The sequence below is a fragment of the Oratosquilla oratoria genome, chromosome 16, assembly GCF_046742065.1.
Source record: "Oratosquilla oratoria isolate Oo_2021 chromosome 16, ASM4674206v1, whole genome shotgun sequence".
NCBI classification, from domain to species: Eukaryota; Metazoa; Arthropoda; class Malacostraca; order Stomatopoda; family Squillidae; genus Oratosquilla; species Oratosquilla oratoria.
The window spans coordinates 40662401-40674900 of NC_134792.1; the positions used below are offsets into that span (position 1 = coordinate 40662401).

General features: G+C 44.8%; 1 protein-coding gene across 3 annotated transcripts in view; it reads right to left on the bottom strand.

Moving 5' to 3' along the window:
- The window catches only part of cv-c (RhoGTPase activating protein), a 1018432-nt gene that overhangs the window by 786664 nt on the left and 219268 nt on the right, over nt 1-12500 (bottom strand). The window lies entirely within an intron of this gene.

Genomic DNA, 12500 nt, shown 5'->3' on the forward strand with positions numbered 1-12500 from the left:
TTCTTTCTCTTGCGAGTGCCAACTGGGGAAAATAAAAGACATGCCGCGGACAACTCGTGGCATTGGCACTAGGGCCCCGCCAAGCCACGGCGGCCCTATATTGTGATCTGCTTTCACTACGCGGGTCGGGGACTCGGGGTCCTGTGGCAGCGGAGCTACTCGCTCTGTGGAGGGAGGTTCTGGGGCCCGGTGCGCTGGGTGGCACTCTGCGGTGGGTTGGGGAGCGGGGAGAAGCCGTACAAGGAATATTATGCCACCATGATGATCTTAACCCCCCTGGGATACAGCGACGTACTTACCATATATCTGTTCAGGCTGTGGCTCCGGATTCGAGACAAAACGTGCTCTTGCTCTAGACCCTGGTCTGTCCTGAGTGTGAGTCATGGCATTGATCAAAGTGCCAAGAATACTGGTAATGGTGCCAGTCCTGGTTCTGGTATTAATGTTGAAACTAGCATTGATACTGGTACTGGTACTGGTACTGGTACTGGTACTGGTACTGGTACTGGTATTGATATTGGCACCAGTATCGCTACGGACACTGGCACCACCATTCCACTGACAGTGACAATCATCCTAGAACTGGTACTAGTCTTTGTACTATTACTGGCGTAAGTATTACCACTGATAATCTCTACACCCGCAGGTAAGAGCTTTGCTCTTTCAAAGCCGTGGCTCACTGTATAGATTTTCATGTTGCAAACTTCAGGCGATTTTCTTCAACTGAGAGTTTTATTCACACTTGAAAGTGGCCTCGATCGGTCAATACCTCGCCATGCTGAAGGTCGAAGATGCTGAATAAAGTCGTCTGGTGTTTGAGCGAAGTATTGTGCCCCACGATTAAGTAGGTGTTAACTACTGAGTTTGTTTTTATATATATATATATATATATATATATATATATATATATATATATATATATATATATATATATATATATATATATATATATAGAGAGAGAGAGAGATATATATATATAGAGAGAGAGAGAGAGAGAGAGAGAGAGAGAGAGAGAGAGAGAGAGAGAGAGACAGACAGACAGAGAGAGAGACAGGAAGACATATAGATAATCCCTTGTGTAGTGGGTGACATTTTCCTTTTAGTTCTCTCTGATGCCAGCTTCTTTCATTCCTCTCTACCTACACCTCATTGGTAGTGAAGGGCTTGTCGCCTGTTTCAGGTAATCTGTGCGGCTTTTTGTCCTTGTATTCTGGCTGCTTCCAGGCTGTTCTATTCGTCTCTGTGCCAAAGAGGCCATATAAGGACTGGAGCTGTAGTTTGTGTCATCAGTGACGGGGAAATATGACGTAAATGGCACAGCTGAGGCCAACATTCTCCGTTCATAACGATGCAGATCCCAACAGATGGACCTCTCGGCTCGGCTGCTGAAGAACGGCGCGCGGAACGTGTGGAAACGCCGACAGAGGTGTACGTGCTCGACGAAGGAACGGCGGGAAGGGCAGCAGGATGATGGCGAAGGAGGAACAGCTGAAGTAGGATTGTTCCTTGTGATAACAAATTCTAACGGCAGATCATATCGACAGGAGTCTTCGCTCCATAACGAGACCGGGCGCAAAAAAAAAATATATAACAAAATAAAACAAACACCTCAAACAAACAAATGAAACAATCCTACACAAAAAAAACGGTACACACAGGTGGACGAAACGACAACAGATGGTCCCTGCCGCAACAGGTGGTGGCTGTTGTTGCAGGTGTACCGAAGATAACCACAGGTGTAAACGTTGGAAGGGGTGTGGCGAGGGTGAGAGGGTGTAGGGCATAATAGGGGGAGGGGGAGAGGAGGAGAGGGGGAGAGGGGGGACAAGAGGTAAGAGAAGGGACCCAACGAGCATTGCCGTCCCCACAGATGGTTGGTGGGTCGTACCCAGAGCTGGGTGGAGGGGCAGGGGAGCCTAGGAAGAGGTGGGGGGGGGGATAGGGGGAAGAGAGGGGTAAAGGGGTGAAGAGTGGGGCTGGCTTGGAGTGGCATATGACGGTGGTAGTTAGGGCTGTGTCGGATAGTCCAAGGTCTAAATATACAGGTCAGACCGTTGGAATTCTTCTGCGCAGCTTCTGACGTCATTTGGCTGAGTCCATTTTCTCTTTGTGATACACTGAAGAAAACTGTGAAACGCCAAGGAAGACAGGAACTATAATATTTTATATATTATATATATATATATATATTATATATCATATATATTATATATTCATATATATAGACAGGAACTATAATATTTTATATATATTTATATATATATTTTATATAATATTTGTCAGAATATAACTAATTGCGTGGAGCAGTGCGAGCGAAGGCAACTTCATTTTTGAACGACGGACAAGCTTCAACTGACAGCTATAGGACCCGCTAACCCCACTTTGAGCAGCCAGGTGACGTTCACGGGCCCGCTGCGCCAACTCCCTCGAAATTCGGTCGGAAGTGGTTAGACCTTATATTCTTAGATCTTGAGATAGTCGAAAGGTGATCCGCGGGGATGATTTGAGTGAAGTTGTATATATACCGTGTGTATATGTATATAAATATATAATATGTGTGTGTGTGTGTGTGTGTGTGTGTGTGTGTGTGTGTGTGTGTGTGTGTGTGTGTGTGTGTGTGTGTGTGTGTGGGCGTGTGCGTGTGTGCATGTTCGTGTTCGTGTTCGTGTATGTATATGCGTGTGTGGGTGTGTGTATGTGTACGCGTGTGTGTGCGTGTGTGTGTATGTGTGTGTGTGTGTGTGTGTGTGTGTGTGTGTGTGTGTGTGTGTGTGTGTGTGTGTGTGTGTGTGTGTGTGTGTGTGTGTGTGTGTGTGTGTGTGTGTGTGTGTGTGTGTGTGTGTGTGTGATTCACTATGGTCTTTGGATCACATTTTGGACTCGTAATCGACAGATATTTCCCTCCCGGAAGAGGGTTCAGAGCTTGTATATGACCGATCTATGGGTAATGCTGTGACCTTACACGCACACACACACACACCCAACTTCCCGCCCACGAGAGCTGGAGTAACAACCCGCAGCGCAGTGATACTGGAGTTATTTTAGCCCTGGGCAGGATTCGAACCCGGACCTCCGTAGTGGCAGCCGGGAACTCTACCAACTGCGCCACGAGCTGTGTGTGTGTGTGTGTGTGTGTGTGTGTGTGTGTGTGTGTGTGTGTGTGTGTGTGTGTGTGTGTGTGTGTGTGTGTGTGTGTGTGTGTGTGTGTGTGTGTGTGTGTGTGTGTGTGTGATTCACCACCATGGTCTTGGACTCGTGATCGACAGCTATTTCCCTTCCGAAAGAGAGCTCAGAGCTCGTATTTGACAGATCTATGGGAAATGTTGTGACCTTACACGCACACACACACCTCCAACTCCCCGCCCACGAGAGTTGGAGTAACGATCCTGGGCGGGATTCGAACCCGGACCACCGTAGTGGCAGCTTGGAACTACCACAGTGCCACAAGTCGTGTATGTGTGTGTTTATGTGTGTGTGTGTGTGTGTGTGTGTGTGTGTGTGTGTGTGTGTGTGTGTGTGTGTGTGTGTGTGTGTGTGTGTTTGTGTGTGTGTGTGTGTTTGTATGTGTGTGTGTTTATGTGTGCCTCTGTGTGTGTGTATGTGTGCCTCTGTGTGTGTGTGTATGTGTATGTGTGTGTGTATGTATGTGTGTGTGTGTGTGTGTGTGTGTGTGTGTGTGTGTGTGTGTGTGTGTGTGTGTGTGTGTGTGTGTGTGGGTGTGGGTGTGTGTGATTCACTACAGCCTTAGATCACGTGTTAGACTCGTGATCGACAGCTATTACTCCTCCCGAATGATGGCTTCAGAGATCATACAGCCAGACCCAGGTGTGGGGGGCGCTTAACAGGATAGTATCACACCCATTCTGATCACTATTGTCACTATCATAATCATTAGATATTTCTCACTATCACCGCCATCACTATCATCATCGTTGTCGTCATGGTCATCGTTTTCGTCACCTTATTGTTATCATTTTCATTATCATCATTATTATTATTTTAGGACAACACACCGCGTAGTTTGTTTTGAGCTCCTTAACAAGGCTCGAATCCAGTAACTACAGGTGCTACGAGACGAGGTCGAAGCCAGTGCTCCACAACGACACAGATTCCTCAAAAGGGAAAGCCAGGGTGGTGCAGTGACGGATCCAGTATGATCGATGGGATTAGATCCGAGGAGGAGGAGGAGGAGGAGGAGGAGGAAGAGCAGGAGGGGGAGAAGGAGGGGAGGAGGAGGAGGAGGGGAAGAGGAGGAGGAGGGGAGAAGGAGGGGAAGAGGAGGAGGAGAAGGAGGAGGAGGGGAGAAGGAGGAGAAAGGAGGAGGTAGGGGAGGAGGAGGTTGAGAAGGAGGATAAGGAAGAGGGGGAGAATAAGGAGGAGGAGGAGGAGGATGGGGAAGGAGGATGGGGAGGAGGAGGAGAAGGAGGAGGCGGCGGAGGAGGAGGAAGAGGTTGGGGAGAGGGAGGAAGAGGAGGTTGGGGAGGATGAAGAGGAGGATGGGGAGGAGTAGGAGGAGGTAGTGGTGGTGTTGGTGGAGATTTGTATTGCACAGGCCATACCAGCGCTTCTATCCTTGGGGGGAAAAGATGGCGCCGAACCGATGGAATCATTGAGGTTGCGAAGGAGAGCGGGACAGAGGGGGACAGAGGGACAATAGCAGTTGACAAGTGATCAACATTCTTCTTTGAGTAGACATTAGTCTCCAGACATAAAACAATGAGGAGGAGAGGAGGAGGAGGAGGAGGAGGAGGAGAGGAGAAGGAGAGAAGAAGAAGGAGGAGCAGAAGGAGAGGAGGAGCAGCAGCAGGAGGAGAGGAGGAGGAGGAGGAGGAGGAGGAGGAAGAGGAGGAGAGGAGGAGGAGGAGGAGGAGGAAGAGGAGGAGAGGAGGAGGAGGAGGAGGAGAGGAGGAGGAGGAGGAGGAGGAGGAGGAGAGGAGGAGGAGGAAGAGGAGGAGGAGGAGGAAGAGGAGGAGGAGGAGAAGGAAGAGGAGGAGGAGGAACAGGAGAGACAGGGTGTCTGGTAAATGATAACAACACAGGAGGAGGCTAGACACTTTCGATCATATTTTTTGTGCGGTTTTCAGAACCACCACTATTTCTGCAGTTCATTTGAGTTTGAGGTTTTAATAGAGAACAAAAAAGGGTAATTCCAGAACACAGTTATATGCACGGGAAGCATACATTGATATAAAGAAAAAAACTTTACGAGTCTTGAGACCTGCAAACCTGTTCAATACCATTACTGAAAAAAATGATAAATGAATAAAACAAATATATGAATAAAAAAGAAAAGTCACAAAGTTCAAATGGACACCGCAGTGTAGTGACGAATAAGCGACCTAGACTGTGTCCGACAGTCATCCCACAAGTTATTAACACAGTGGAAATGGCCATATCACCATATACCACGCTACGATGCGACTAAAGATGTGACCTTCGGACACAGTGGGAGAAAGTGTTTGGTTTGGAATCTGTCAGGGGGCGGGGTCCAAGGGGTGCCCCGCCCCATAGTCACCTGTCCTCTTCCTCGGCTCGACTCGCCTCGTCTCGGCTTGACACGGCTCGGTTCGACTGGGCTCGGCTCGGTTCAACTCGACTTGAGTCGACTCAACTCGACTCGGTTCGGTTCGGCTCGACTCGACTCGACTCGACTCGACTCGACTCGACTCGACTCGACTCGACTCGACTCGACTCGACTCGACTCGACTCGACTCGACTCGACTCGACTCGACTCGACTCGACTCGACTCGACTCAACTTGACTCGCCTCGACTCGGTTCGACTCGCTTCGACTCGCCTTAATTCGCCTCGTGTCCATAGCCAGAGCAAGCGATATATAATATGCCACCGTGTTAAAAAGATCGTGTATCGTGAAGGACAGAGACAGACAGACAGACGAACAGCCAGAGAAAGATAGGGACAGACAGACAGAGACAGACGGAGACAGGCGGAGAAAGACGGAGACAGACGGAGACATACACAGAGGCAAACAAAGTTGAAAGTGAAAAATAAGAGAGAAAAAGAGAGAAAGACATACAGACAGAGGAAAAGGCCTAAGTGTGTTTACTAACAAGAGTTCTGAATCCCAAGGACCCAATAAACAACTTAGAGGTGCTTTTAAACCCTCCTTTACGATGATGCACTTTGCAGACTTTATTCTACCTGGCGTTAGATGGTTTTGATCACCTTTGAACGCTCGAGAATAAACGAGGTCTCAATGATTGCAATCGCCCAGTGTTACACAGAATAGAATTTATAAATAGCGTTTCGAAGAGGATGAAGCGATTGGATGGAGAATTGGTGAACGTAAAGACGCTTCAGTAACTGATCGTTAAAGATTAGAAGAACAAACACCATTCACAAAACAGGTTGTGGGTGTACAACTTTTTTCCTGGTGTACAGGTTTTTTCATATGCAGAAATTAGATAAACTAGGATTAACATACAGAGATTAGGTAATCTAGAATTAACTCCTTCCACGCAGGTTGCTACTTTCTCCTTTACTATAGCTGCGGCTGTCATTTGACTCACTTCCATGGCAGCCCCCATGGCGCCCCCCCCCCCCCATTTCTGGTTCAAAATATTACCGAACCTTATTATTCCAACACTTCTTATTGAGCCCCCTCCCCGGCCACGAGACGACCCTTTCTATATGTTCTATTCAGGTCAATAACTGATGATTTTATTCAGCACAGGGAGCCACCTAGAAACATATTAGAGTCTTAGTCGAGGTGGGCCCCATTCTGTTCACAGTCTGTCCCTTAATCTGAATGAAATATGGCATTAGCCAGAATAGATTATGTAAATGGAGTCACTATAGCCCCGCTGTACAAGGGGAAGGGAGACAAGTATGAATGTAGTACATCTAGAGGGATCAGTTTGTTGAGTGTGGTCCGTACCGTGTATGTGCGTGTGTTAATTAAGATGACTTGAAGGGGGAACAGAGAGAGTGACTGGAGAGGAGCAGTGTGGGTTTCGGAGAAGAAGAGGGTGTGTACATCATTATTATTATTATCATTATTAATTTTTTAACAGGTTTATGAGAAGTATTTGTCAAAGGGCAAATATTATATATATATATACATATGTCATTATGACATTTGAAAATAAACTCTCCTACGGGGATTCGAAACCTCGCCTTCTGCGGCTTGCTTTTTATAAAACGAAGACGGTGGGGTGACGGCATGATCTTCGTCTTATAAAAAGCAAGTCGCTCAGGTAAGGATTCGAATCCGAGTAGGAGAGTTATATATATGTGTGTATATATATATATATATATATATATATATATATATATATATATATATATATATATATATATATAAGAATTTCATTAACTTGGAGAAGGCATATAATAGATATGACAGAAGTTTTGTGGAGTATGTAATGTATAGAATGGAGGGAAGCCGCTTTCAGCCATTCAAATATTTTTACATGGGTAGTAGAGCATGTGTGACAGTCGCGAATGGAGAGAATGAATGGGTTGAGGTGAATGTGGGGCTATAACAGGGTCATATGATGTCGCCATGGTTGTCCAACATTTATATGAATAGGGTGGTAGGGGAGATAGATGCAGGAGTGCTAGGGACATATTTGGAATTAATAGATGAGAATGGAAGTAATTATTTGCGCATGACATTGCCCTTGTGGGCGATTCTGTTGAAAGATTGAAGCATCTGGTGACAGTTTGGAAAGGTTAGTAAGAAATGCTACGATTGAAAGTGGGCAATAGATAGTTAAATGACACGATGTACAAGGAATGGTAAAGGTAACAGGTTGAATGTGAGTGTGAATTGAGAGGACTTGAACTGCAGAATTCTAAGTACTTGGGGTCGCTTGTGGCGGTAATTGGAGTGGAACTCGAGATGAGTTATAGTGGAAAGGAACCAAGTAAATTTCTGGGTGTGATGAAAACTGTCACGAGAAATAGACATTTTGGGGTGAATGTAAAAAGAAGGATATATGAAGAAGTAACTGCACCAATAAAGCAATATGGAACACAAACCTGGGATATCTGGTAGGCAGTGAGGAAGAAAATGAGTGTTTTTTAACTGAGGTATTTGAGAAATACGATGGGTGTAACAAGAGCGGGCGCAGTCAGAATATGATGATGAGGCAGGACGGGATGGAAAGGAAGCTCTCACATAGGTTAAATCAGAGTACTGAGATGACTTGGACATATGAAAAAAAAAACGAAACAAAATATAGTGTAAAAACAAAAGTGAATGGAATAAACTTGAGAAGGCCGGGAATAAGATGGATGGAATGATGGGGTAAAAGGGACTTTGGATGTACGTGGGATGTCTCTCGAACAGAGAAGTGAGAGCGCACAAGATAGACGTGAATGGAAGGAGACTGAATGGATGAAATGATGACGCAGCACGAGTGGATGCTTTCATCTGATCCATAAATTATTTTGAGTGGATGGGGAGAGAGGGGTGCCATATGATGAGGCTGTCGAGCCCCACTGTGGAGGAGCTGTACCCCACTGCACTGCTTTCAACCCAAGCAGTGTGACGGGAGACAGGTACCATTTATACCCGAAATCTTGAGATGGGGAATGGTGGAATGAGTTAACTGTGTACGATGTGTGTATATGCTTTGACTCAACCCCATGCACGCACGAACACACACACACACACACACACACACACACACACACACACACGCACACACACATATATATATGTGTGTGTGTGTGTGTGTGTGTGTGTGTGTGTGTGTGTGTGTGTGTGTGTGTGTGTGTGTGTGTGTGTGTGTGTGTGTGTGTGTGTGTGTGTGCGGGTGTGGGTGTGTTTTCTTCTTAAGATATCGTCCGTACGCATAATCACACATCTGTATATTTTTTTGTGTTAGTCGTTTAACATTTGCAGGTGTGTGCGTGTCCGCGCGTCCAAAGGAATCAAAGATGGGAACCAAATTCGGCCTAAAAATTCAAACTGTAAAATATGAGGAGGAGGAGGAGGAGAAGGAGGAGGAAGAGGAAGGAAATTTTCTATATCTAGTACTTGAAGACCTACTAGCGCTACTACTACAATATAAGCGTATCCAAGGAGAACCAACACAGCCGATCCCCACTCCTACGGAATTCCAACATCGACTTTATGTTTCCTGCGGTGGCGGCTGTCTCCTACCACCTCCAGCACCTCCACCACTTCCTCCTCGTCCAGGCAAATTCCAAAAGCTCCCTTGAAAGCAAATCCTTCTGTCAATTTGGAAAACACAAACTATCCCTCACATCTTTAATATCCTTCTGGAAAGAATAAAAGTATCACTCAATAAGATAAGCGTACTCCACTTCCCTACCAAGAATCATACGGAGATGAAGACAACAACTTGGCACCAGCTGGAATAAAAGGAAAATTGTAATTCGGTGCGGAGGAGGAGCTGGCCATGAGAGATTTTTTCTCATATAACAACATTATATTTCGTTCTAGTGTAAGATATTTTCGTTCACCTGAAGAGGGCAGACTTGGAATTATGATGAAATTTCGGTTCATCGACGATCTCTTCAGCTGAACAAATTTGTCTACCAAAGAATTTCTTTACCTTTTTCGACCTTAGCATTCCGTGTGATCATGTCTAGGTAGTGTAGTAGTACCTAAACCCTTATAGATGTTGCATTACTACCCTTTGGAGGGTGGGGGAGTTAGTAACCACAGTTAAGAAACGGTAGCCAAGCATTAACACAAACAGGCCCCGTAATTGGAATAAACGGAGGATGGTACAATAACACAGGAGCCACAAGTTCGAAATGAACGAAAACTTCGTACCACAAGACTAGTTTTATTTAGGCAGGAAAGTTCGTCGACGAAATGTGTTAATGTTAGTGAACACAATCCTGCATGACCAAACACATACGCATTATACATACATGCATGAGAGTGGACGATGCGCCACTCCCCACAGACCTTCGTTCTTTCCTATGAATAAATGGTAACTGGCAACTCGGCTTACGAAGAATCACAGTATTTTTATGGTAACTGGTAACTTGGCTTACGAAGAATCACAATATTTTTATGCGCTTTGTATACTATGAAAATTTCATAAGAAAATGAAATAGTTACCAAGCATCAGTGTGTATAAAGATGTTTAAAACTTAAACCCCTTTAGTCCTCGGGTATACAAATCTTCCATTCAGATACTTCATGACAAATTTTTGGCAATTCTAAGATTACCCCCATATTTCTAATTCTAACAGTTCTTTCAAGGGTTTACTTTAGTGAATTTTATTGGGCTTACAAAAATTCCTCCATATATTAGTAGCTTAAACCATGTAAGAATTTTGTTCACCTTGTAAAGCATATCAAAGAATTACAAAGAATGAGCATACCGACAGGAGACCTTTTGGTCTATAACTAGGTCTGATGCAAAAAAAAAAAATAATAATAATAATAATAATAATAAAGAATAAATAATTACATAAACCATCTCATTCTGGTCATCGGCAGACACTATCATTCAACGGGGGCGATGCCGCCAACTCCCTCACAACGTTGGCGCCTCTTCAGCCGAATAAAACTATCCAGCGTTAGCCAGAACAAAGCCTTCAGTGAGCCTCATGGTGCTACAAAGAGGTCCTTTCCCTATCACGTTACCTCAAACTCGCCACCCCACCCCCCCCCCTCAGGATCCGAGGCGGTACAGGTGATCCCCAACCGAGGGACTGGTCTGAACCAGAGGGAAAAAAGAAATAAAGATGTCAAGCCTGCTAATGAAAAAAAGTCTTCTAGGATTGAAAACCCAGAGTTAGAGGGACGTGGGTAATCTTTTGTATTAATCATTTCAATATCTTCATCGGAGGTAGGCCACGTATCGCTTCTACCATATCATATATTTACAAGTAAAGGTTACTGTTCAATGTGTGTGTGTGTGTGTGTGTGTGTGTGTGTGTGTGTGTGTGTGTGTGTGTGTGTGTGTGTGTGTGTGTGTGTGTGTGTGTGTGTGTGTGTGTGTGTGTGTGTGTGTGTGTGTGTGTGTGTGTGTGTGCGTGCGTGTGTGTGTGCGTGTGTGTGTGCGTGCGTGTACGCGTGTGCGTGTGTGTGTGTGTGTGTGTGTGTGTGTGTGTGTACGTGCGTGTGTGTGTACGTGCGTGCGTGCGTGCGTGTGTGTGTGTCCGAGCGCGTGTGTGTGCGTGTGTATGTGTGCGCGCGTGTGTAAGTGTTACCTCGCAAGTGCGGTGTCGGCACCTGCATCAACACGAGACACTTGACGGGAAGGAAATCCCAAGACCTCAACACAGGAAAGGGTGGGGGGAGGTTCTTCGACAGAGCGACAAAATGAACTGAATTGGGTTAATCCCTCCGCAACGTGGGGGTTTCCCTCAGCTGAATAAGATCGTCTGGCGGCTGCCCTAGAACGAATGTAGAAGTAGAGAATAATAGTCAAAGATTTAACGAGTCCTCTTTAGATGACAAAGGATTACTAAGGGCTAGCATGCCGACAGGAGACCTTTTGGTCCAGAACTAAGTTTGATACGAAAAAATCAAAATTATGATACATAAACAAATGAATAGGAATAATGATAATATAAATAACAATAAATAAAATAAACAAACATGTAGGTAAAGTTAAACAATAAACAAACGGGTTAATGGTAAATGATAAATGGACAGATAAATAATAATAAATAATAATCAAATAAATAATAATAAACAAATACAAATAATAACAAACAAATAAACTAATAATATAAAATAAATAACAGGCGTTACAGGATCTTGCTTAGCTGTTTATCTAAACAAATCTTAAAGCTTCGAACTGAACTACATTGCACTGCCTCTGCAGGAAGTTTATTCCATTCATTGACTAGACGGCGGGCGAAGTTGTTTCTACCCACTTCCAAATTAAATTTATTTCCTGACAGTTTGAGACCATTATTTCTTGTCTGATTCTCATTCAGTGTGAAAGGGTCATCCAATCAATGTCAGTAAAATTGAAATCTCCCATCATCAGTAAGTCCCGGTTGCAGAAACTGGAGAGTTCTTGAAACAACAGTTTGTCGTCTGCTAATGATAACGTTAGTCTAACGTCATCAACTGTCCATCCAATCGAGATGAGCTGCTTAGTCAAAATGGATTTGACTCTGTTACTACCGAAGAGGTATCATCAATCAATCATTCAATCAATCAAGGGGTGTCAATCAAAGGCGTACCATACGGCCTGGCAGTATAGCAAAGTAAGAGGACAAGTGCCATCAGGTACGGCAGGCGTTAACGAGTCTATAGGTTGAAGACAAAGGGGAAGACTGCAACAAAGGGACAGAAGCCATTTCCCTCCACATCCTACGAACATTCACCAAAGATTAATTTGTAAGCAAGAGCCAGCTCTCCTACTTTCGGGAACAATATCGCACCGAAGTGACGTGGGGAAGGAGAAGCTTGTGGCAAGAACAGAGGAATACTCCCAGTTCAAAGTGATCAACATTCTCTCTCCAAGTGAAGATTAGTTTCCAGTCATAAAAGAATGTTGTGTGACTTGATCCTTGGCGGCGATATCATTA